Here is a 27831-nt window from a genome sequence, read left to right as displayed (position 1 = left end):
CGAAAAGTACGCATCTGATCAAAAAAAGTTCTGAATGAAATTTGTTCGTCTCGAAGGGGCTCATCCAATGATGAGAGGCAAGGGGACTCACCTTAAAAAATCACCCCGATGGGAACAAAATACTGCTACTTCCACGTCGTTGTTCCTCTAAATGCAGTTTCTTATAAAAATTCAACATTCCTCACGTCATTTTGCGATTAAAAGTGCATTTTTGTTTTACCATTTCAGCAATATTTCATTTTTGCGATTAAAGCGCCATCTATCACAAATCCACAAACAAGTTTAAAACAAAACCTACGTATTTTTGTCTGGAGAATCCGAATCTGCAATACAAAATGGGGGTTCCCATTTGAGATTTTAAAGTTGCCCCTCGCCCCACCCCCAGGAGGTGGAGTGGGGGATGGAGTTTGGCATCATTGGATGAGCCCCTTCGTGACGAACAAATTTCATTCAGAACTTTCATTTGATCAGATGCGTACTTTTCGAGATATTTCGTTGTGTCAAGCTAAAACAGTCACCCGGTATAATGTGTTTCAATTGTTTTAAGTCTACTTTATGCACAGATAGGTTAATTGACAGTGGATTAACAGTTTAAAGTGAGATCAGAAGCATTGTGCAACCTGCCTCCACACTTGGGGCCAGGACCTAGACAGAACTAAAAATTATTCAGGCGCCAATTTCTTTTCTCAAAAGCCAGCGTTTTTGCGCAAATACGGGCTATTAAAGCCATTATTTCAACTAAGATAAGCTAGAAGGGTTACATCAAACTCATGGCAACTATTTTTTTCCACGATAATGCGGGTAAGGCAAGAAATTGTAAAATATACAATTGGAAGGTCACGATATATGCTAACGTTTAATGTATGAGTTTTGAACAACATAGAGATCTGTATCAGGATAGAGAAAAATACAAAATACGCGCAGTAACAGGTCGTCCTGAACGATTCATGTCGGCAGTTGCTTCCCTTGCACGCCCGAATGCTCCTGGCCATCTCGCAAAAGTTCGGTATGGCAGAGCATCTTTTCCACAAGCTCAGTGTGACATTCTCTCGCATTCTTTCCGCGGAGAACTGCTATTTTCACATAAGAACGCTGTTCACGCCGAGTCACATTCATCCTGCACGATTGTTAAACACGCACTGAATTCCCACTTCCCTCTATTCAATGTCTTGGCAGACACAACCATCTAGTGACGTCACAATACATTGCGTGTCACTGGGTCTCCACTGTATATTTTACAATTTGCTAGACCCGGATTATCGTGGGGAAAAAATGGTTGCCTGACTTTTGCTTTAACCATCGTCATATAAAATTTAATTCATTAATTAAGTCTTACGCCAGAGTGCCCTTCCTAAAGAAGAATCTGCCGGTAACAGCATGAATAACTATGCAATACATTCTAATATTCGGCCGTAGCGTTGTGGCCGTGTGATCAAGGGGTCCCGGGTTCGATACCCGGTGGAAGCACATAGTGGTTCGGATCCCACTTTAAACTGTAGGTCCAGTCCCGATTAGCCTTACTGTGCATAAAGTGGACTTAAAACACCAACTCAATAAATCAATCAATTAATACTCAGCCGACTCTATACCATATCGCTGCAGATTTATAATTCGGCTAACAACAGTGCAACAATTTATAATACAGTTAAAACTGCATATCCCGGAATCTCTATAACAAGGAAACCTGAAAATACTGAAAAAAAAGTCACCAGAACGGACCGATTTTATACCTGAAAATGACCTGCTTAAGGCGGAAACCTCCTTAACGCGGAAACGAAACACCATTTAAAGACCAACGAGATGTTTTTATTCTCAGTAAGACGGAAATTTCTTCCTTTATTGTTTTCGCTCGCAAGAAAACAATGCAATATTGTAAGTGGAACACGCCTCTGTTGCCACTCGCTTATCGGTAACATTGTCGATATGAAAGAATGCGCTACAATACTCATAGCTGTTACGATTCCGTTTCTTTCTTTCATCTCTTACCCTCTTTCTCCACCTTTCTTTGTCTATTTCTCCTGTGTTCTTTCGTCATCTTTCTATTTTTCTTGTTATCTCTCTTTGTTTCTTTCCTTTTCTTTTCTTTTATCTCAATCTTTCTTCACCTCTCTTATTCCATCTTTCAATCTTTCTCTTTCCCTCTATGCACATCGCGCTACGACGCCACGGGTTCCGGGTTCGAATCCTGGCATGGGCATGGATGTTTGTGAGTGTCCATTTTACTTCGCTTTTTGTGCAACTTTTGGCTAATTTGCGAAGATGGGGATGTGAGATGATATGATGAAATTGATGAATGTATCGCATTTTTATTCATGTACGTACATGCATTAGTACTCTACATTATAAGTAATGCGAAATGTAAATCTGTTTTTCCATTATTTCCTTCAGCGCTCTATACTGTATTTAAAGTCAACTCTGTATAAGAAGGAAAACTGTTAAGACGGAAAATTTTGCTCGGAACCATCATGTTCCGGGATAGACAGGTTTTACTGTATTATATTTATAATTCTAATTAAATGATACACGTGATACAGAAAACATACAAATATACACGCTGAGCTGTTATTTAAAAACAAGGGTAATGGAAATTTCCGAAAGCTAACTCGAAATATTTAAAATTCAGGCGCTATGGGACTGAGCGCCCTGTATTTTTCTACTCCTGCTAGGGACGATTAGATTACCGGGCCACAACGTTACCCCTGTATAAAATTTGAGTAGCCATAACTTGCTGATACACGAGGCAGGCGAAACGTCTCGATGGAGTGACATTTGGAACAAATGCTTTTGGATCGCCAGAGGGAATGGAGGTAGGTACTTTTCAACAAATAAAAACATTATTGGGATTGGCTGTTAAAAAGCCTAATAATCACCTGTACAATCATCCCCTCGCCTCTAGTGAAAGCAATCTCATGATAGTGCCCATGCTATAGATGCATTCAATTAAAGAAAAGAGCTCTCTGGGTGTGTTTTCGGTGACATCGAATGCCGTGCATCGAATAACCGCTCCGAATTCGCTCGTATTTCATAGCCCCCCCCCCCCCATCCCAATGGTCAAAGGCATGAGGAGATTTCTGTTTGTTTATTTCGGGAATCAATACCAAAGGCAATAATGCTATCGACGCAGCGAGGATATCGCATTGAGAACAGAACAATGCCGATGAGGCTTTGTTGTTAATTCCAGTATTAATAACACCAATATATTCCCTCAGTTGTAGGAGGGGAAGGGTTGCGTGGGCGGACTGTGATGGCTTCCTCTTCCATTTCGTCCGTTTCAATATAATAATTGTTTTGTGGTCATTGTTTATCTTTTATTATTCGCTATTACCTTGTCTTAAATTTCCTTTTTCGAAATTTGTATTATTTTATAATTGAAAATGAGAGGTTCGAATCTTAGTTTTGGCATGGGATGTTAGTTAATCCATAGTACTGCAAGAAAATACACGATACAAATTCATGACATGTGCACAATATCAAATACATGTGTTTTATGTTTTGTTAAAGACCAGTAATTCGGCCAGCGGAGAAGGCCATTCAAGTCCTTATTCGCTGGTCTTCATTCACGAGCCAAGTTCAGTAAAATCACAATTATTGTTACGCGTTACAAAAAATTAGGACACTGAGACATATGAAAAGACATTATTTAATGAGCTGTCCAAATACTTACATCGTCTCATCACACTACCTACGTTACCATAACAGCTGACTGTCGCAGTGAGTCGACAGGACCATCATGCACTGGGAGAAGACAAGAGACGGTCGCGAGGCGCGCTTGCGACGTTCTATACACTTAAACAAACACTAATACTGATGCACTTCTTAATAAACAATAAAGTCTGACTGTATATCAGAGAGCACACACATAATGACGGTTCGCACTGAAGTGAATAGGAAAGTCCTTTTTGGAGTCTTGTGTTGAAGCTTCTTGTGGGTTCAAGCGATGTACCGAAAACTGTTCGAGCAAAGTTTTCCTCTCCCAGAGAGTTGGAGCGATGAATCGGAACTGTTGTCGATGTAGCGTGGTTTCACCCTTGATTCTCCGGCTATGCTGCCATCGGGGTGAAATGTCTTCTTCGTTATTGGTCAGTCTACTATAGCTCCACCCCCACGTGACTTAAAGTTTGCACTGAAGACCGATAATTGCGTATCACGTAAACACAATAACTCCTTGTTTGCGGGTTGATTTGGAGGGCGTTCTAATGAATTTTAACTGCTCACAGCTCCGACAGTTCGTTAAAGTTATGCGGACAGTTCGTTAAAGTTATGCGTTCTGTGGCTGTCTAAACTTCACTGTGGCGAAGAGATATTTTCTTGCAACGTTGTAGTTCGAATTTTCATATCCGTCACATTGACAAGAAAATGTCCAAACTGTAGACTGGCTGGCGCGCTCACAGAAGTTACTCCCTCGAGAACAGAGGGTCGTTGTTCAGGACGAAGGTGAGAGTCGCGTTGGGGTTTTTAAATTTTAAATTGCTTGAAGTTTCGTGATTAGCTTCATCTCACCGTTGGCCCCCTGCTTCTCTAAATTTCAACCATCAAGCCGAACGTGAATTGATGATGACATGAGCCGAATGTGGACGGGATGGATATCAAAGTTTATTGCGGGCACACACTGGCTTCCTTCTCTTGAATATCAAATATAGGTCGGGCTTCATGTGAAAGAATGCTGGTTCATTTGAGACGGCTGTCCTTTTCTCAGAGAGCAGAAAAATGAGATCTTGGGGAAGTGTGGAGAAAGAGCGTTGGTAATGGTAAATGGAAATTGGTACATCGGTCATAATTTCAGTTACTCTTACTTACACACAAATCTATTTAAAAACACACGTACCACGTACAAAAAAAAGAAACAATCACAATTATTAAAATAATATTTACAGTTATAGATATGTAAAAAGAAAGGCAACTTTTTTCATTTGTGTCCTTATGTAAAAAGGCCTGTTCTGGCTACCAGAACAAGTCTTGTAATCCAAAGTTTTGTAATCAAAATACATATATCAAACAATGTTCAAAGTTATTATAATAAAGCACACATAAAAGAAAAACGGGGGAACCGGAAAATTCGGAGGAAAATACCTCCTGGTTTATGGCACCAAGACTTAAGCGCATACCCTCGAATGTATGCGGGTGGAAGAGGGCTGCTTCGGGCGATTCTTGCCCCCTTTTTTATGTTTATTACCTTGTCTATTCACAGACGGCCTTGTAATCAAGGGGTCCCGGTTTCGATACCCGGTGGATAGTGGTTCGGATCCCACTTTAAACTGTCGGTCCAGCTCCAATTAGCCCTTCTGTGCGTAAAAAGAACTTAAAAATTAAAACTCAACTCTCAAACTAATCATAGAAGTCTGGAAGGTGGGGGAGTCACGGCACATATCAAGTGAGGTAGCTAGAACCACATGTAGTATATAGTACGAGTAGTGTAGACAATTTTTTTTTAGCATTAGCTATTGAAAACGAACAGCATCTTGTGTCTGTCAAATTAATCGGGGGGTACAAGAGGTACAATTCGAATCAGTTGATTTCGATGAACCTTTCTCAAACATTTGCGTGGAAATACTATGTACCTCTGAATCCCCCGTTTCTGAGCCTCTGGGTGGATGGGCGAATCCTAATTCGAAATCGTCACCCCATTCTCAAATCCTAGTTCCATCCCATTCCTGGCATTCATTCGTGCTCACTTCCGCCCTACTTGAACATTGTTCTGTTTCCCTTCCACTTTCTTCTTTATTCTCCTTCTCACACTATATCTCTTTCTCTTTTGCCTTGCCTCTATATTTCTCTCTCTCTTTCAATCATTATTTATTTACTTCATTTCCTTTCTGTCACGGTTCTGTGTTTTCCTTTAATACTTTTCTTTCATGTTTCTTTCTCTGTGTTTCTCATTTCTTTCTCTCATTGTCACTTGTTTATTTCTCTTCTTCGTTTCTCCTCCCTCTCTCCTCTGCCTTGTTTTTATATTTTGTTTCTAGCTTTTTTCAGTCATTATTTTCTCTTGCTTCTTTATTTCACTTTTCCTTCCTTGATTATCTTTCTCTATGTATCACTTTTCTTTATCTCTCGTCTCTTTCGCTCTAAAGTTTCCATATTTCTATCACTCTCTTTCTCTCCCACTTCTATATTTCTCTTTTCCTTGCTTCTTTCCCCCTCTTTATCTCAGTTCCACTTCTATATTTCCTTTTCTCTTGCTCCTTTCTCCCCTCTCTTTCTCGAGTGATTGTTTTCTTATCTTTCTTTCTCTCATTTATTCCTCTTGTCTTTCTCATAGCTCCTGGCTTTTTAAATCTCTTCCCTTTTCTCATTCTCAACAGCTCCTTTCATATCTTATCATGTCATGAGAAAACAATGTCACACTTACTTTTCGTTTTCGACGTGTCCCCGCTTTAGAAAATTTACTTTGGGTGTCCGTCCATGTCCGGGCGTTGCATCTTCCGATCATAATTCGAATCGCAAGCAATGCTCCGCGAGCCATCGTTGAGGCAAATAGGGGACGAACGAATATCTGACCACTTATTGAATTTGCATTATCCAATTATCGTCAAATCTCCCAAACGATTTCCAACCATCAAAGTAATCGCGGGGAGGTCTCCCTCCATTGTCCGCCCCGCTGATCCGAGCACACGGCGCATGCAACTGGAAATCGCACGTGATCTCTCACCTCCACATTTGTCATCCAGTTAAATCGGAGCTTAAATTGGCCGTGATAAATTCCCATATGCGACGATCCCGGGCGCTGAAAACCAGGATACGAGTTCGCGACTTTCGGCTCATTAGAGTTCAATTAATGTCGGCAACGAGATAACCCTTATGGTGGTAGCAATTTTCAGCTGCTGGAAACACTGCAGTGAGAAGAGGGGTGCGTACCGATCTCCACTGATTCAAATGAAACCTATAAGGGTATTTCTGACATGAAATTTCTTACTGATTTGACAAAATCTTAATTTTGGTTGCAATTATCATATTATGAACAATTATTATTCAATATACAGGGCGTTACAAAGTTGTTGGCAAACATTTGAGAAGCTATATCAAGAAAGACTTATTTTCGCGTTGTTACTGATGTTTCAGTTTGTTTAAGTCCAATGTATGCACATAGAGGCTAATTGGGACTGGACCTATAGTTTAAAGTGGGATCCGATCTACTATGTGCTTCCCCCGGGTATCAAACTCAAGGATCCTTGATTGCAAGGCGACGACGCCGTCGGGAAGACAGATGTTGATGTCAATCGTAGAAACAATCTACTCGTATGTTTGGACTCGCACATGCTACATACGCATGAAATTGGACTGCATTTTTAAAATGAAGTCTTGAATCTCACTCAATGGTATTTTAATTGAAACGAGGGGGAAAACGCGCCCCCTTTTCCAAATTATTTTGTAACTATATTCATGAACACTATTCTAAAGTAATACAAGACGCGCCAGAAAGGGATTAGAGTGTATAACTCACAAAAAATCTCAGATATTCTCTCGAAAGTTAATACACAATATTGTATATGGTAATTCAATAATAGTCAAATTATTTTTTTCAAAAAATGAATGGCAGCCACTTTTCTGTTTGAATTTTATAAAGTCCGTTTTATGCACAGAAAGACAAATCGGGACTGGATCTACGTTTTATATTGGGATCCGAATCACCGGGCAAAGAAGTAGGAATCCCTTGATTATAAGGCGACGTTGCCACTACGCCATCGGCGAGGCCCGCCAGCCACTTTTCTAGGAGTCGTGACCCACTAGTCTGCACATGTCATTAATTTAATATTGATAAATTCATTTCCCTTCTTTTCTGATACTACTGTACTTTGCATTTACCCATCAGACACGAACGTGATTTTCGTGCAAACGAATCGGTAACACGAGGAAAATAGATTGTGATTATATGACCCGTGAACAGTGGCGGCGATTGAGTTCCAAAACTGGGGAGCCAAGGTGCCAAAACTGGGTGGGGCAAGGACAGTTTATTTTCCCTTGGTATAGATCCACCAAGCTTTCTGAAACCTCGGAAAATATGCGAACTACAGGCTTCCCCGTAACTTTAAATAGCGACACTAGCGCCACTGCTTCCACACCAGGGTTTCAGATGGGTTTAGCATAGTGCTGGGTTAAACGTGGCAAAAAGTGGGGGGCAATTGCCCCCCTCGCCCCTCCTAATCGCCGCAACTGCCCGTGAAAGGTGATCAAAGCGAAAGGTCAAGGAATACTGTGAGGTCATCATGCACTGATTTGTCACAGCAAATCCTTCTGTTCGGTCGATGAGCTGGCGATGTAAGATTTTCCGTCAAAGATACGTCTTCTCAACGGATCTGTCCTCTGGAAATCTCTGCTCTACTGCGAAATCAGCAGCACCCTTCGCTTCCCTCCATCCCCCAGTAAATGGAGCTGTCGAGGACCGTCATCCAGCGCTTCTTCCTTCTGTTTTCTGATGGTGCCAACCGGATGTGATGGATCGAAAGGGACGTCGGGTAAGACGGCCTTTTGATGATTCGGAAGCCTTCGGTATCATTGCCTCTCGTCGGGCGAGATTTGGGAAGGTCGGTCTCCCTTTCCCTCGTACGCTTGCTTCTCTATCTGTTTGTCTCCCTACGGTCATTTATCTTTTCTCTTTTGTTCCGTTTCGGGCGATGAGCTATCCGTTACGCGTGAAGAATTTTGTTGGGGAAATCCCTGGATGTCGAAATGAGCACTTCTATTGTCCATCGAACCCTCTCTTCAGTATGTATTTTTTAAAATTTTACGTCGCTTCTCTGTCTCTTTACGCCAATCGTTTCCTGGATTCAATCCTTGGTGGAGGCACATTATGCAGTGCTTCTAAACTGTAGGTTCACTCCCGATTAGCCTATCTGAGCTCAAAGTAATCTTGTAACAAACAACCTTAGAAGGAGCAGTGTTTAAAGCGGGAACATCAGAGGCGAGATTGTTAATCGACGACTCAATATATTCTTCCACTGTTAGCTATCATATTTAGCAATTCCTTCAATTGTTTATTATTATTATTAGCTGTTTCGTTATTATTAAGTTTACACATTTGTTTCTGGATATCTTCACGCAATAGGTTAACAACGTTCGAAAATGGCAAATTTAAAGCCTTTTCTCAACCGGATGTTACCATAAAATGTAAAGAAAAACACTACATGTATTGCCACATTGGTAGCGACACTAGCGCTCCGATGTTATTAATATCAAATAGCATCTTGCACTAGGACGTACAAGAGATACAAAACTTCCTATTTTGGCCACAAAATTGTTAGAAAACATTGATTTCAGGCCTTGGATTTACATATGTGGTGGCCCGTAGCTAGCGTCATCGTGAGCCCCTTTCCTACATAGAAGTTCAGCTTTAATTTTTTGATGTGGCAACATAAAAGTTTCTTTTAAGTTCACTATATGCTGAGAAAGGCTAATTCGGCCACAGTCTAAAGTAGGATCCGAACCACTGTGCAATGTGTCTCCACCGGGGATCGAACTTGGGATCCTCGAACACAAACGTTGTCTCTACGTCGTTGGGAAAGTCCCATGTTATATCAGATGGTACATTTTTCCTTTTGTAAGCAATTTTGTCCCAGTGAGGAACCCTTTGTGGATGGATATGGGGCTGTAGCACCCCTCCCGACAAGCCCGTATTAAATCAGGGCCTGACATCTTGTCCAAATGAAGCTAAAATTGGCTTTACTACAATTAATGTAAGGGTGTAGTACCTTAAGGTTGATTAATTGACTGATTTGGTTTATTTTACTTATCCTCTCTGCCACTTTTCGCTAACCGCGAAGATGAGGATGAGTGGTGATATGATGAAGGGACACTCATGGCCGTGTGCACGAACAAAGATCAAATTTTAAACTCGGATCGGGAAAGGATCACTGGAAAATTCTATTGCACGAAGACGGTTCAACACTTGATCGCGATCTAGGAACATCAAAACGAGTTTATCTTCTGATCGGCCATTCGCCACAGTTTTGGTGGCTGATCCTGGTTCACGATACTGACGCTTCGACTGCAGGCAGTTGATTTTGAATATAAAAAGAGCGGAAAGTGATATCGAGGGCATGCAAACGCTAGAGATGTTGGATGTAGAATGCTGTTAATTCGAGAGTTGTGTAAAGTAAACTAAAAACTGCCAAAATAATAATAATAATAATTTGTGGTTCTGTGGTGCAAAGTCGAAATGTTTCTAAATACTGTACTTTCTATCCCAGAACACAAAACATGTGCAAGTGCAAGGTAAATTAGAACAGAGCAATGTTACGATGTTGCTACATGGTGTTGGAAATATGATTGTATAAATTTACGAAAATATATGTTAATGGCTATGTACACGACACGACAATATAAATATATAAGAATTAAGAAATGAAAAATTCAAATACTTACCACAATACAGTAATAATAATAATAAAATATCTTTATTGAGCGGGCGAGGTTCAGCGTACGCTGTTCTCTCGTGAATGCATTTTGTAAGGCATTGGAGTCCCGTAGAAGAAGGTTCCATTCTTTCTCCTTATCCTTTTGTCTTGTGCCGTCATTTCTTTTTTAATATTATTATTTCTTTACACCCTACTACATCCTTGCACTCGTCAACAAGGTTGATCAGTACATTTCTCAATTTCACATAAGTTTGCGGCCCGAAATTACTTTCTTCTCCTACACGTTGATACTTTAACACATCACACTATTCGGTGGGGTTCTTGATTGTCATTTGTTTTAGCCAACAATCAGGTACAGCCTTACAAATTAATCTCGGATCAGTTGAACGGAATCTCCTGAACGTCGTTTTTCGTTGGGGCAAAGCAAATCTTTAAACCAAGTTCATTTAGAGTGGATCAAAATTGATATCGCTCATCTGAACTTCGAAATAATCGGCGTTGGTGCGCGCGACCATCACAAGAACATCCATGCTCAAACCGGGCATCAAATCCGGAACTCCTGGCGTTGTAGCCAGCTGTGCTATCCACTCATCCACGGTCCTGTTATATCTTCTGTATAAGAGGTCAGTTCCATATTTTAATGTCTTTTCGAGCACTAGATGGGCCCTTTTATTTTTTAAAAATTCAAGCAAGCTTGGAAGATTATAATGGCAGCTTTACCGATTCAACTTTTCAGCTGAAAACTCCTCTGGGACAAAGTCATCAGTGGAAGGTAGATTTTTATATGTCATTCACGTCTCTCATCTACGATGCTCAAAGGAAATTTTCTGTTTTATGAATTGCTTGGCAAGGCGTACAAAAGAACAAATATTAGCTTTAAAAGGACCTAAGTTGGCAACAGTGGCCGTAGCCTAAGCTATACACTTCATGCGAGAACAGCGAAAAATAAGCACGTCTAACTGCAGCGTAACTATTTCTCTCCAAGCTGGTTGCAGCCCCTGCTGAAAAAAAACTTACTTTACGGAATGAAAAGAGAAATTGCCGACGTCTGTATTTACCGCCCTGGAAGCTCTTTGAAAAGTAAACAGTCTGTGGCGTCAGCGCAGACTGGGAAATAAACAAGCCTGCAATGAAGATCGGAATAAGCTATTTAACCAAACTTATCCTCGCAATCAAGTTTCCCCCCACTTTGAGGGAAGTTTCCGTCGGATCTTGCAGTCGAGTACTTCTACCAGAAGAATCCTCATCTGCACACCACCACATAAAAATGTAATAAACAATATCCGAACATCGTTTTCCGGAAATTTACTGTGATTTACATTTAAATGTTTTGTAGAGTGATTCAAGGTCGCCCGCAGGACCTTTTCTCAGGGGGGGGAGCAGAGCTGAAAGTGGGGGTGATGCCTTTTTTCCCAGTTAAGATAATTCTCATAACACATCTCCAACACTAGGATAATTTGCATAGACACTTAATCTGCTGTCTTTCACGGCATCTCTCGTCTATGTTTTCATGCTACAAATTCAAAATTTGAATTATATTTAGTCTTTCCAGAAATCTCGGGGTTTGGGGGGGGGGGGTGCTTCCCTGGTTCACCTCTGCGGGCTCCCTTGAGGTTACTTGAAAAGCGACTTCGCTTAAGTAGATTCATAGATAAACTTCAGGGAAGTTTAGTTGCTCCGGCATCCATGAATAGTATAGAATAGGTGTATTTCACCTACGTCACAACCTGTTGCAATGTGGCTCCGTGCAGCCATGATTGAGGCCAGTTCTTGTAAGCATACGGAATCCAAGCGGGCGGGCGGGATATACGTACTAACGCAGACATTCGTGATTTAAAACAAACTTACAGTTGGTGCAGATGTAACGAACGCTAGTGATGGACATTTAATTGCAAACGACAAATAAAATTGGCAGCAAACATGGCGGCTGTGCGTATCTTGACGACACATGAAACTCATCTTACATGTTACAATTTCCACTTTACATTACACGTTCTGAAAATCAATATCACAGAAGAAAAGTTAATATATAGGACAATGAAACATATGTACTTGTAATATAAACAATTAATGTACTATTATTACAGAGTTAAATCTGAAACCAGTAACTCATGAAAAGGAAAGTCAAGCAGCGTTATATTAATGGAAAATATTTGTATTGGTGATCGTACATTCTAACGAATCAGAACAAAATTACTGTTAATTACAAGTTTACATATAACTCGTCATGTTTGGAGTAGATTAAATTAGGCCTATTGTTTCTATTACTTGGTCTAAGGCAATACGTGTGAATAGAAATATAAGTATACAGTATTTCAAGATTCCCATACCCAATCAAACCGACAGCCGTGCGAAAATGAATACAAGAGAAAGAAACAAGAATTGCAACCAAGACATGGAGATAAGGCCACAACAGAACCAGAAGGCAGGGCGAGAAAGTTGTTGAAACTTCAAAATATCTTAACCCGCCATGATAAGTCTTGATCTTGTTCATTCTAGCAAATACGAAATCAGGCACTATTGTTTGGGCAGTAGATGGTTTGACTCTTTACGTTTAATTTGTGTGTTGCTGGGTGGAGCTCCTCCAAGTTATTGGTGGGGTAGTTCGTTCCATCCTCTTATTGCTGTGATTATGAAGTAGTTAGTGTATAGTGCTGTTTTGTGTACGGGAATCGTGAATTTAATTTTCTCATTAAGGTTAATTTCTTTTCCGTTCTTCACCTTATATAAAGACTCATTCTATCCTTTTCATTGCCTAAGAAGAAGGAAGTTCCTAGTCTTGACGATTTAGGATCTATAAGCTTGCAAACAAGTGTCTCAAGACATTTCTAAAAATGTGTACCAGTAACTTATTAGGATGAAGGTAGACAATGTTTCACATGAAAAACAATCTGGCTTTCGTAAGTTCACATGTTACAAAGTAGTTGATGACATCTTACGTTCCATGGAGGAAATACTGCAGATCTAAGGAATTCATTTGACAGTGTATGACACCAATCTACAAAGGAAAGCTTAATGAATATTCGTACATAACGCAGAATTTGAACCTGAAAGCTATAGCTTCATCAAATTTTTCGTTTAAGTCTACTTTGTGTTCAGATAGGCTAATCGGAACTGAACATGTAGGATCCGTACCACTGTGCCATATGCCTCCACCATCGATCGAACCCGAAACAACTTGATGACAAGGTGACAGCATTACACGGCATCGGAGAGCCCCCTTCCCCTGGCTTCGTAGTTAGCACGCTTACTAATCCATCACGGAGGATGCTTATTGAAAATAATATGTATTTTATTCTAACTCACTTTGGTTTCGTGCCTCATTTTCTCTGTTATTTCTTTCGAATTGTTTCCGGTTTTATGAATTTTCCATATTATGCTGCGTTTCGCTTCCCGTTTAATTGTTTCGCGGAAAACCTCTAACTAACTAACTAACTCTCTAGCCTTCTTAAACTCTAAGGTTTATGGCTGCAGCAACACAAGCCCCCGTCTCTTCCATCCTTACCGATTTCCTTTAGGTCCAACTTAACGTTAACCATAAGGTTCCCAACAAGAATCCTGTAAACTCTTCTTTCCTCTCCCATTTGTGCCATATGGCATGCCCATCTAAGTCTTCCTTATTTAATTATTCTACGAGGGTTGCTATTTATGTATCCGGAATAACAAACAAAAATAAAGTATGTATCATTGAAAATGTTCTATTGTTTTACAAAATATTCTCAATGATGATCGATGCACTTTTGTATTCGTTTGAACCAATTCTCATAGCACTTTGTCCATTCCGATTGAGGTATCTCGAAAACATGCATTTTGAACGCATCAGTCGCTTCTTCTGGCGTCGAAAATCGTTGACCACGTAGCTTATTCTTCACGTACGGGAACAAAAAGAAATCATTGGGTGCTAAACCAGGGCTATACGGCGGATGACTCATCACTTCAATGTTTTCACCGGTCAAATACTGAGTTGTTTGGACCGATGTGTGACAACTCGCATTGTCATGGTGAAGAATGATCCTGCGTCGCTGGTTGTTTTTTCTGATTTCCCCAAAGACTTCTGGTAAACAAATGGTTGTGTATCATTCAGAATTGACGGTTCAACGATTCTCTAGTGGCACTGTAGCCACATGTCCATTTCCCCCCCCCCCAAAAAAAAAAACAGGCGACCATTTGCTTCGAAGTGCTTCTTGCACGAACAACTTTTGTTGGGTTTGGCTCATCTTGGAACACCCAAACCGTCGACTGCTGTTTGCTTTCGGGCTCATATGCATAGATCCAAGATTCGGCTTTTGAAGCACCACGATTGTATTTTGTGAGTATTTGTTTGCACCAATCGACACGAGCCTTTTTTTGAGAGATTGTCAAATTATGCGGGATCCAACGCGAACAAACCTTCTTCACGGATAAATGTTCATGCAATATCTTATGTATGCTAGTCATACTAATGCCCATGGATGCCTCAATCTCACGATATGTCACATGACCATCTTGCATTATCAGTTCTCGCACAGCATCAATGTTTTCTGGCACAAGAACCGATTTTGGACGGCCTTCTTTAGATTCGTCCGGGAGCGAACGACGGCCACGATTGAATTCACTAAACCAGTGATATACAGTGCTTTTAGATAGTGCTTCATCGCCAAAAGTCTAAGTGAGTTGATAGATGCACTGTTGTTGAGATAATCCACGTCGAAAGTCGTAGAAAATCATTGCTCGAAAATGTTCTCGAGTTAATTCCATTGTTGGTCTCCGATGAAGTTTTCAAGTCCCTGTAAGAAACAAAAATAGCATCCGTAAGCACAATGTTCTGCGTACATATACCATAGAAATGTCCAACTTTACGATGAATATATTAGATGATACCTAGCAACATTAGTGTTGCCAGTTCCGGATACATAAATAGCAACCTATGTAATAATATCTGAACATGAATGCAAATTATGCAGTTCTAAATTATGTAACCTTCTCCACTCGCCTGTCTCCTTATCACTTTTAGGTCCAAATATTTTTCCAAGGATTTTATTTTCGAACACTCTCAATTTATGTTCCTCTTTGAATGTAAGGGACCAAGTTTCACATCCATATAATACTACAGGCAAAATTACTGTTTTGTATATTTTAACTTTTAGTTTCTTTAACCTCTTTTCTCTTTAATCCTTTTGTAGCTTATTCCTTTGTTTAGTTCGCCGTTGATGGTTTTTCCTTCCGCTCAAAATCTTGTGGCGCTTCTGTTTCGTACTTGCATTCTTTCAATTGATATTAGCTTCATTTCTTGAAGCTTCTATCCTCTTTGTTTTTTGTTACACGAGGCAATTCAGAGTAATGCTAACACCACCGAAACCACCTTCTAATTGAAAATGCTTGGTACGGGGGTGTAAAAGTAACATTTTCCTAGCTGGGAGCTACTGGGGTAACTGCTTACGGAGGCAAGTTTACCTCAACGCTACCCTTTTACCCATAGATCGGTTCCTGCTGTTTGAGCAAGGTGTGGCTTCCGACGTGGTTTGTTAATCTTCCCTTGGGAATTATTTTCCCAGAGTTATCCGGGATGCGCAGTTTGATGTTTTCAAGGCGATTTTGATGAACCCGCATCAAACAGTAGGAAGTAATTTCATAATGCATTATTACTATTATTACTTATCAAGTTAAATAAACCTTATATTTATCGTCACTGGCGTGATTTTTTCGGGAGGGGCTGGAATTGTAATGTGGATATTACATAGCTTCGTTCTAGGGGGGAGGGGGACACCTCGTACAATAAAATATTTCGTATGTTTGGAGCTTCTCACTCTGTTAAAATTGTACTCGAAGGCAGCAATGTAAATCAAGAGTCATTTTAAGGAGGTTTGCTTTTAATCTTTCGTTTTCTTGTAGTGCTAACGGATTTTATTATTTTTTTCAAAATTTCGGAAGGGGCTGTAGTCCAGTGATGTGCGTCTACGCGTAAACAACGCTAGTCTACATTCTACTTGTAGACTATTTTATACACGTAGATGACGTAATCTATGTAAACAACATGGCGAAAGGTATTAACTTAGCAAAGCGCGCCGTGGAATAAAAAGAATATTATACTGCGTATCAGTTGCTGATGTGTGAGGAGAACTTTTCATACTATTTCTTCCAAATTCGAACAATTTCTCACCTAGGAAGAAACCTAATATAGGTAATATTCTAGTGTTTTATGGAGAAAAGACCACTTTTGCTTCATGACTGCCATCTGTTGTTGTTTTTTGCATACTATTTATCTTCTTCCATAGTTGAGAGAAGAGAAGATATTTTTGTTGTAAATAGGATTCTTTTCAGTTTGTTAGGAACCAGTATAGTTGAAAATGTCACTTTTCTTTCATGAAAGCTTTGAAAATTAATTTTAATGGACTTTAGATTGTCTACGTAGTCTATGTAAACTACAACCCAATGTAATCTACGCGTAGATTACGTGTAGACAACGCATGTAGACGTAAACTTATAGTCTACGGCACATCACTGCTGTAGTCCCATCAGCTCCCCCCTGCGTACGCCAGTGTTTATCGTTATATTCAATAGTTACTTTTCGCACTGGAAAACGCTATCGTGATCGTTTTTTGTTTTAATATTCATGTTTTCTCCTTCAGGTGCTGTTCGAGATGATATATTCATGTGCTACGTATTTTTATCTCATCTCTTTCGTACTGTGTGCTCTTTCATGTTACATCCAGCGTAATAGACTGTTAAACCCATTAAAAAACTTCCTGTGCGATTACACTGTATAATTGCTTTTAGCGTCGTATCTTTTTTTCTTGTTGTCTCGTTTCGATTTGCTTCTCGTTGCCTTTTTTGGTATCCTTTTGAAACCATGTTCAAATACCAATTTTCATGGGATTTCCGAAGTTAAAAATTGCGATTCCAATCGCATTTTTTACTCTAACTGTCCTCCCACTGGTCTCTGTCACATTGTTCTAATTCCCACCTAATTTGCTCCGGCTTCATTGTTACAATGCGTGGCGAGTTAACAATTATGGATTTTGTTTGTTCCTTGACGCACAACAACTGTTCAAGCAGGAGAAGTTGATTGATTGATTTGATTTATTTTACTTAGCTTTTTGTGCCACTTTTGGCTAATTTGCGAAGATGAAGATGATATGATGAAATTGATGAATGGACACTCACAAATATCCACGCCCAGGCCGGGATTCGAACCCAGGACCCGTAGCGTCGTACCGCGATGTGCTAACCACTCCGCTACGGGGGCCGGTAAGAGCTGGAGAAGTAAACCTAGATCTTTTAATATGTAAGTGCTAATCAACAGAGTGTGCATTTTGACATATGCACATTTTTCCCTCGGCGTAATTTCGTATGTTTCAAATACATTACCTCGATTAGCCTATCTGAGTATAAAGTGGACTTAAAACAAACTTTAAATGAATTACTTTGTTTCAATGTATGTCAACCACCTTATCAAGTTTTTTTATGTACAGGGTGTTTCAGTGTGATATCTCCTTTTTAAAACAGGTCTATGTTTGACTGAAAAACAAGACATTAACGTATCGAACTGTAATGAGAGGTTAGTTATCATTGGGAAAATTACTTACCGTGCTGAAATTTTCCTCCATTCTTCTCGGAGATACACTTGAAACCGTTTCAACTTGTTATCTGATACTGGTCTCAACATGCCTTCGTCAACCTTAGAAACATATTCCAATCAGAACTATCATGAACATCGTTGCGTGTCGATAAGCCCTTTGTGTGGCAGTAAAAGAGTTGGTAAGCCAGTAATGCTTTACAATAACCACACGCTGCTGTGCAGTATGCGCCATCTTACAGCCTGTACTGTGATAAGAATGGACATATTAACAAGGGAAAGCGTTAAAGTCTAAACTAACACCATCTATTATCATCTAGAGAAAGCTCCTACATTTTGCGCATCGTTTGAACGGCCGCAGAATTATACTAATTAAAAAGTACAACATTGTGTAGTGTGCAACCTATTGATGTACATATGAGATGCTAGTGCATATTTTTAACTTCCTGTTAATATAATTGAATAATTTTGGTGTTATAGTTGAAGGTCTCCAGTGTAAAACATGGTAAATGACATTTTGGTAATTTTTGAGTTACAAAGTAAAATGTGCCATCCTTCAATTTTCGAGTGAAATTGCCTTGTCATACAATTTCCATTGGTCTCAGTTGAAGCCTTGTGAAATTGGTAAGCACAAAGCAAGAACAATTTATCTACAGTATAGCTTCTAATAATCTTTTTTCTTAATACACTCAGAAATGACCAAAATGTTACTTACCGTGTTCGTAGGCGTGCGTGGACCCTCAGGTTAGGAGAGGGGGGGGGCAAAAGCCTTGATGAAAGTTCAGTCGAGAAAAAAATTCACGGGGCGCCATGGCATTCTCTTTTACATTTTTTTTAAAATTTAGATCGTTCGGTGCCTAGGGCCAACTCCCGCCGTCCACTAGCTATGGCTCTGAACTTGACAAGACTGTAAGACAGGGATATATTGCAAGCGAAGCGAGCAAGAAGATTTTACAATATGTATTTTTATTTGCATAAAATTTGATATCGAGGGGGAAATTGCCCTTTGTGCCCCCTGCAGGTGCTCTGCAGAAATGCAAGAAAGACGTGAAAACTAATTCCATCTTGAGTACTATTAGATTTTACTAGTCTTGCTTTCTTTTAGCCATAGTAATTTACATGAATGCGATAATTTCAAATTGCAGTGGTGTTTTTTTTTAGGGGGTAACGATATTTTCGGGGTATGTACCGCATGGAAATGTATCTTGCTTGTTGCTCCGTGGAAAAAATCTGCAGATATCCATGATTAGAGGGGGAAATTTCTCCCCCCTGCCCCCCCTCCGTGCGCACACCTATGACGGTTTTTTACACTCGAGCCCTTCAATTAATATTCAGCCTTCTGGGTTTTAATATCTTGTTTTATCGCCAACTTATATTTCTATTTGCAGAATTGGGAGTGCATCAGCATAATGGAAATCCTCCACCATATTGAAACGCTTTGACCGGTTTGTCTGAAATGCAACACCCAACCACCCATTTAAGGTTTCTACAAGCTACAAAATTTTCGTCGCAAAATCTCTGAATTTACAGCAATTAGCGTGGATCATTAATTTCTATCTATCATGTTTGCGGTCGTCCCATACTTTATTTTTGAATACCGTTCACTTGGACATCTGCATATTAACAATTCAGAAACTAATGCACGAAACAGTAGGAAGTAACGGTGTTTTGTCATTCTTTTCAATCGCTTTGCATATACGGGAGGACTGAGGTTCAGTTCTGAAAGTCAGTTGTTCTGATTACGTCTTATGCTTGGTTGTCCTAAGTTATTAAAGCCTAACGTTTGGATGGTTATTTTAACGAAGACCAGGGGTCCCGGTTCGAATCCCGGTTTGGGCATGAGTGTTCTTTGTGAGTGTCCCTTCATGAGTTTCATCATATGATCACTCATCCTCAGCTTCGCGATTAGCCAAAAGTGACAGAAAAGCGACACTAAATAACAAAAATCAAATCCAATCAATCCATTGTTCTCCTCTCACATCTCCGTCGCGATTAACCTCGCTACACAAATAATTGACGTAATGTAATCAAATCATTTTCAGTGGACGGATTTAGCCAATGTGGAAGGTTATTATGAAAGGAAACAGCGGTGTGTTTCCGAGCGTACACGGAACTTTATTCCGCTCTAAAATCAAAACCACCACAAGCGTCGTCTCTCCTTTTATTAAAGCTACTTCAAAAAAGCGTCGCCTGCGTGTTTACGGCGCCTTTCTCCGTCCTCCATCCGTCCAAAACATCCATATCCAACTTCAATGCGAGGGCTATTAACGTAATGGGGTCTAATCCGGTGGACAAGCTCGCTGTCCGCGAGACAAGGACGTAACTAGATTGCGACACAACTGCCATCTGGAGAGCAAGTCGGTAGGTATAAAGCTCACACCCGCGTGTCTCCGAATTGCAAGGGAAGCGTCAAACTAGACGAAATTGTCCTCCCACTTCTACCTTTGTGAGGAAAGATCAAAGGGGAAGGGGTTTAATAACTTTAAAAAGTTTCCCAATTTGCAAGCGCGTAAAAATTAATGAATTCCTCGCCTCCCAGTAGCTCACTCGTCTTTGCGGGTCTCGTGCGTCCATTTCCCCCACACCCATAAAGATGTTCCACACTCAGGGTACGATTGATTTTCAAGTATATTTCTTCTGAAATATGTTTTTCTTGAACGAGGTTAAACATATGGTGCATTCCATGGAAAAGTGCCCCTGAAACTATTTTTTTGTAAATTAAATGTATTGCTGTAATTTTATCCTATCTTGTGAGTCAACAATCTGAATTTGTCTTTTGATAAAAATTCAAGTATTATACAGCGTGTCCCGCTTATACGTATAATAAAATAAAAAATCACAACTTTTTTATTTACCAATATTTTTTGTCCAAACTTTGTACAAACATGTAACAACTCAGAATTTTTTTTTACAAATCAAGAAAACTAGCACACTTCCACATGTAAACCGTTAGTGGCACGGCAAATGTCAAATCGGTTGTCAGCCTCAAGCCACACGTTTTGAAGCACGTGCGGGGTAATGTTGCTTACTGCAACCACAATTCTTTCACTCAAATCTCTAACCGGTGTACAGTAAACTTTGTCCTTAACACACCCCCACAACAAAAAATTAACACAGTGAGGTCTGGTGACCGTGTGGGACATTCAATAAAATTCGAACCTCTTCCTATCCATTTTCCATTGAAGTGCTCGTCCAGGAAGTCTCTAACGAGATTTGAGAAATGAACCGGTTTCGCGTAACTATTTTTCCCATTTCTTTATTGAAATGTACAATGGAACTACTTCTTTAGCACCCAAACCATAACGTGCACGAAACGTCTGTGCATAAGTGTCACAGACTTAACTTCAGACAACGTTAAAACACAAAACACCTTTTCTTGTGGCGACCACATGACGAATGGATACTGAGGAACTGATAATATCAGTTTTCCTGACATTCTGGCTACTGCGCATGCGCAACTACCACTGAATGTGTTGCTAAAAAAAATCTGAGTCATTCTTTAAAATGAAACAACAATCACATCATTCTGACAGTTTGTTTAGAAGTTATGAATTTTTCTTTTATTATACGTATAAGCGGGACACGCTGTACATACAGTAAAACCTCGTTAATCCAGACTAATGGGGGGATAAGTTGTACGGTTTAACGAAAGTCCGGATTAACTGAAATAACCTAAAAGAACAGTAGAAAGTGCATTAAAACTCCGTTTATAGCAACAAAACACGTTCATTATGGTGTATTTAAAGGGCATAGGCATAAATACACTATACAGCACAATACAAAGTCTGCGGGAAACAGAATTTCATCAGTGGTTGACTGCCTTTTTTTTGGGAAGTTCTCTTGTTGACTTCTAGCCACATTTAAAACCTTACAGTCTGCTCTTTTTTTCCCTTTTGCCTGTCCGGATTAAGCGAAGTCCGGCTTATCGGGCTCCGGATTAACGAGGTTTTACTGTAATTAAGTTAGAAAGTAGAAGATATTTTATATATTATTTGTTTATTTCAACTTTTTGATTTACTTGTTTTTCCTATTTTGTCTCACCAGTGATATCAAGAATCAATTAATTTATCCTTTAAGGTTATATTTCCCTCTCAACTCCACTAGAATATTCAAAGGTCAATTCTCTTCACTTTTTGTCTTAAATAATTTATTTTTCCTCATTTGACAATTCACAGAAATTAAAATAAATTTCTTATAAAGTGAAGAAGTGTTTTGCGTGTTCCACCCATGACACAAAATTGTTCAGTTATACGTAAATCTGGGAAAGTATTTTAAGGGTAGCTACGTTTAATCACTGTTAAGTTTCATATTTCATTGCACAGAAACTGTAAGAAAAATTTTACTTCACTATCAGAAGAATAGTTACTTTAATATTAAAAAGGTAATCCTGGTGTCCCACCAGTGAGAATGGAATGCCTCATGTGCAATTTAGAAGCTAGTTTGATACCCGGTGGAGGTACAATCACCAGAAATAAAAATGGGTCACCTAGATCCTGAAATACTAGCTTTCTTGCAAAGGCGTAATCTGTGTTGCCTAACTCTAAGGCGATAAGTGGATTTTAGTAGCAAATTTCCAAAGGCAACTTCTACCAACGCCTTGCAGAGGAGCGAATATTTCAGATTCTAGGTGTTTCATTTTTATTGCTGGTGACTGTACAGGGTGAGGCAGTCAAAAGGGAAGATTTAAAAAAATCACAAACAAGACAGAGAGCAAATATTTTTTTAACATGAATGTACTGTACATGAGTGGAAATTACTAGTGTACCTGAAAAAAAAAATCATTTTTTTAATATGGTGTCAGTAAGATGGCATCCTTGGTTTTGCACGCATTTTTCCTGCCTGCCCTGGATGACTACGACCCAGATGAAGAAACACTCTTCCAGCAAGTTGGTTTGAGTTGAGTTGGTGTTTTAAGTCCACTTTGTGCACAGTAAGGCTAATCGAGACTGGACCTACAGTTTAAAGTTGAATCCGAACCACTATATGCTTCCACCAGGTATCGAACCCGGGACCCCTTGATTACAATGCGACACCGCTACCACTGCGCCATCGGGGAGGCCCCCAGCAAGATGGTACAACTGGTCATACTGCCAGAGTATACCAGATCGCTGTAAGGGAAATGTAGGACATGCTGTCCCAAAATGTTTGTGACTGTCCCTTCACCCATCTTATCTTACCACCATCAATCCTCATCTTCGCGATTAGTCAAAGGGACAGAAGACGTGAAGTAAAATAAACGAAATCAACCAATCAATAGCAAAAATTATTTACCACAAGAATAATTTATTGCCCTTTTATTGACTTCTTGACCTACTTATTGATTTCTTTACCTTTTCTTGACTTCCATGACTTTCTTGACTGACAAGCACGCTGAAAAACTTTGTTCTCTATAGCCCTGCTTTACTATCAAATTATATTGAATATTGAATGAGAATGGGCAACACCTTGTTCCATCAGTATAAACCCTAAGGCAAGAAATTCTGCTCAGGCATTGAACAGTGAAGTTATCAGGAAGTGGTTCCAAAACTTTGTTCATTAATTGCTTCCGTTTGTTCGTTAACAGGACAAACTTTTTTTTGTGCAATGACTGAATCAAAATAAATGTCGCTATTGAGTTTGGAAGCGCAGTCCATAGACTTGTAACTTGCATGATTTTTTTGTGTTACGTATTGTCTTAATTAATATGTGACACTTAAAATGTAGGACATTTATGATATTTTTCAAATTCCTTCCGGGCGTAGGACATAAGGCTAAAATGTAGGACATATCCAGGAAAAACCGGACGTCTGGCAACCCTATGCCAGAGTGTCTATGGATGTGCTTAGACTCGCATTTCATGGTCGTCTCATCAGTACATTCGGCGATATTCCGTGGCCTGCCCATTCACCCAACTTGCCAGTTCCTTTGGGGTTACCTCAAATCCAAAGTATTCAAGGACAATCCTCCAAGAACCAGAGATGATTTGAAGCAGCGAATTCGGCAAAAGATCTACAACATTCCGTCGGAGATGCTGCAAGCGTCATGGGCGGATTTACTCTGAGACTCCGACAATGTGTGCAAAACCAAGGACGCCATCTTACTGACACCATATTAAAAGAATTAATATTTTTCAGGTACACTAGTAATTTCCACTCATGTACAGTACATTCATTCATGTTCAAAAAATAAATAATATTTGCTCTCTCTATTTTTGTTAATTTTTTAAATCTTCCCATTTGACTGCCTCACCCTGTACATATTGTTTCGAATCCCACTTTAAACTGTAGGTCCATTCCTAATTAGTCTTTGTGTGCATGTTCCAGATACCGTTACCTATCGAAAGGAACAAGTTTCAGTTAATATTTTCTGATGAAAGGGTTCCTAAGTTTTCCATAAGTTACTAATAAATGAATGTATTCCCCCTTTGCACTATTAATTGCAACATAAACATTGTGCGTATACACCTCTTGTTATTATTTCCTTAGGCGACTTTTCATTTTTCGTGCATATATTCCCCCAAACGACGGGCGCCACCCCCCCCCCCCTATTTCTTACTAGCTGATTGCCCGGCGTTGCCCGGGTCTTTATTTATCCCAATCTTCTATTAAAGTTGTCCGTGGGAGAAACTCAACATTACTTAAGAGACTGCCCCTGTGACTTGCTGATCGTGATCGATAAAAAGCAAGTCAGTCTCTATCCCTCTCTCTCTAACGCTCTAATGTCATCGTGAATGTCACCAATAAGCTTAGCGACTCCGAAAATAATGGATTCGACACTAATGTAGGTCGTTTTTGACATTTTATTTCTCACCCTCTCTCACCCCGCATGCCGATAGGTGATTAACTTGGAGTTGAATGGCATTCGTAGTGTCACTATTCATCTTAGCGACCCCACACTAATATCGGTCGTTTTCTATTATTTTTACATGTCACCCTCTTCCCGCCCCCGCTCGTAGGAGTGCCAGGGGTGCCTTACCCCCACTGTATTTATTTCTAGATTGTAAGTGATATGTGTACCAATTTGGTTGAAATCGCTACAGGCGATCGAGAGTTCTGGTGGAACAAATACACATATATACACACATACATCCATTTTATACGTATACAGGGTGACTTGTAATTAGATGTATTCCCTGAAAGGGGTTAAAGTAGAGACAATTTGCAATAAATTTGACCATATGATACCCCGTCCGAAAATTAGTAGTTTTCGAGATAATCGAATTTCTATTGTTTTTTAAAAAAATTACAATTTTCCACATAAAAAGATGAATGGAGAAAAATACTGCTCATTGTATGGCACTTATTTCAGCGTTTTCTGATAGCTAACAAATAAGTGGTTCGTTGAAAAAAAAAAGTTTGTCTCAAATAACAATCACATGTAAGTAACGGGCGGGTCTAAACTTACAAGTGGTGATAAAAAAATACACTCTTAGTTTACTAGGCAACGTATTAATAACAAAAATGGTATGACACGAAGCGTACAAATTACTTCCTTGTGTCATTTGCTATCCACCAAGGTACAAATGTTGCTAACATTCACATTTGTGTACAAGAAATAATACTTCATTCATCTTCATGTGAATGCAATCAATGAACAATACAATTAAAGAACATTACACGTCTTGCTCAAAGTGGGCACCTCCGTTACGAATGCAGGCACGGAGGTTTTTACGGACATTTGGTCTCACAACTCGTGATGTGATGGTGTCCTTGATGTGTTGACCAGCTGTTAAGATCCTCTCCCTGAGCTCTTCCTGCGAGTTTACCGGTGTCTTGTAAACTAAGTCTTTCATGTGGCTCCAAATGTAGAAGTCGCAAAGCACAAATCGGGGGATCGAGCCGGCCAGGAAATCGGGCCGCCTCAGCTAATACATTTCTTTGGGTAATTTTCATCCAGCCACTGTCGCACGCCCAGGCAGAAGTATGGATGGGCGTCATCAACAATCATTTGATCGAGCCATTTTTCCTGCCCCAAATCTTAAATGGCATCACTTATGAACATTTTTCGAGGAACGGGATGGCAATGTTGTTGGAGGATGTGCCTCTAGCTACAAGACGTGACATGATTTACCAGCATGATGGCTGCCCAGCTCGATCCCCCGATCAATTTGATGCCTTGCGACTTCTACAATTGGAGCCACATGAAAGACTTAGTTTACAAGACACCGGTAAACTCGCAAGAAGAGCTCAAGGAGAGGATCTTAACAGCTGGTCAACACATCAAGGACACCATCACATCACGAGTTAAGAGAACAAATGTCCGAAAAAACTTGCGTGCCTGCATTCGTAGCGGAGGTGTCAACTTTGAGCAAGACGTGTAATGTTCTTTAATTGTATTGTTCATTGATTCCATTCACATGAAGATAAATGAAGTATTTTTTCTTGTACACAATTGTGAATGTTAGCAACATTTGTACCTTGTTGGATAGCAGATGACACAAGGAAGTAATTGAAGTAATTTGTACGCTTCGTGTCATACCATTTTTGTTATTAATACGTTGCTTAGTAAACTAAGAGTGTATTTTTTTATCACCACTTGTAAGTTTAGACCCACCCGTTACTTACATGTGATTGTTATTTGAGACAAACTTTTTTTTCCAACGAATCACTTATTTGTTAGCTATCAGAAAACGCTGAAATAAGTGCCATACAATGAGCAGTTTTTTCTCAATTCATCTTTTTATGTGGAAAATTGTCATTTTTTTAAAAAAAACAATAGAAATTCGATTATCTCGAAAACTACTAATTTTCGGACGGGGTATCATATGGTCAAATTTATTGCAAATTGTCTCTACTTTAACCACTTTCAGGGAATACATTTAATTACAAGTCACCCTGTATATAGATTACATAAGCGTGACTGTTTGTTTATTGGGGTTCTTGTTTGAAGTCCACTTTATGCACAGAAAGGCTAATCGAGAACTGACCTACAGTTTAAAGAGGGATTTGAAGTAGAAGTGCTTCCACTGGATGCGTGGCTATTTGTTTTAAATGGTTGGATTTATTATTGATAAGAATAAACTGAAGTTACTGCTGCATAACATAATAAGTATAGCCTATTGCAAAATCATGTAGGAATTTTAGCTAAGATATTCCTGTTATTTTGCTGTTATTATGTAGATATTAAATAAACACATACCTACAATAAATGTGTTCTTTAACAGTAAGACTTGCAGTATTTTAAAAATATGGCTATTATTTGTCGTCATGGAAACTGTAAATATACAACATTGTTATTGAGGAAGTTGTAAAGTAGAAGGCGCCAAAAATCCACCTCGCTCGGGTGAAAAGTTTATTTTGAGTTGTGCCTGATATTATTTACAGTGTGATGAGTTCAGTGTGATTACTTTCTTGTTTGTCTTCTGGGTTCCTACTAAAAAGTCCGTTCTTTATAAGTGACCGTAGAGTGTGTCGAGTTGCTCGGTAGGCATGCGCTATATACATTTATAAGGATAGATCTGTTCTTTGTCTCTTCAATGGACTGGTTCTAATTATTTTAATATTTATTTTATATGTTCATTTTAAGAGTAATTTTATTATTAATTTCTTTAAACATATGTTTATATAGCTTATACACAAAGCCCGAAATGTATCAGACCAAGGTTGGTGAATCAATCGACACATTTAAACGTATAATTTGAGTTTGTTTGAAATGATTGAGGACTAAAAGTGGTAAACGTTGTAAGTGCCAAAAGCGAAAGTGTTGGGAAATCGCAACGTTCCGCACATCAGTCCGTAAGAACGTGCACACTAGTGACCTCTTTACACGCCCTTTGAACTACTTAGAGGGTTACCAGCCACATTTCACGTTTACCACATTATGAAGCATGGCACATTTCACAGTTTAAACGGTGTTCGAAATATTGTGGCACTTACAGCGTTTACCAATTGTAGTCTTCGATTGTGCCTGATCTTCTTTCTCAATTGATGCGTTTTCAGAGCATGA

The sequence above is a fragment of the Lepisma saccharinum genome, chromosome 28 (assembly GCF_977018435.1).
Source record: "Lepisma saccharinum chromosome 28, izLepSacc3.1, whole genome shotgun sequence".
NCBI lineage: Eukaryota > Metazoa > Arthropoda > Insecta > Zygentoma > Lepismatidae > Lepisma > Lepisma saccharinum.
This window is presented reverse-complemented; position numbering follows the sequence as displayed.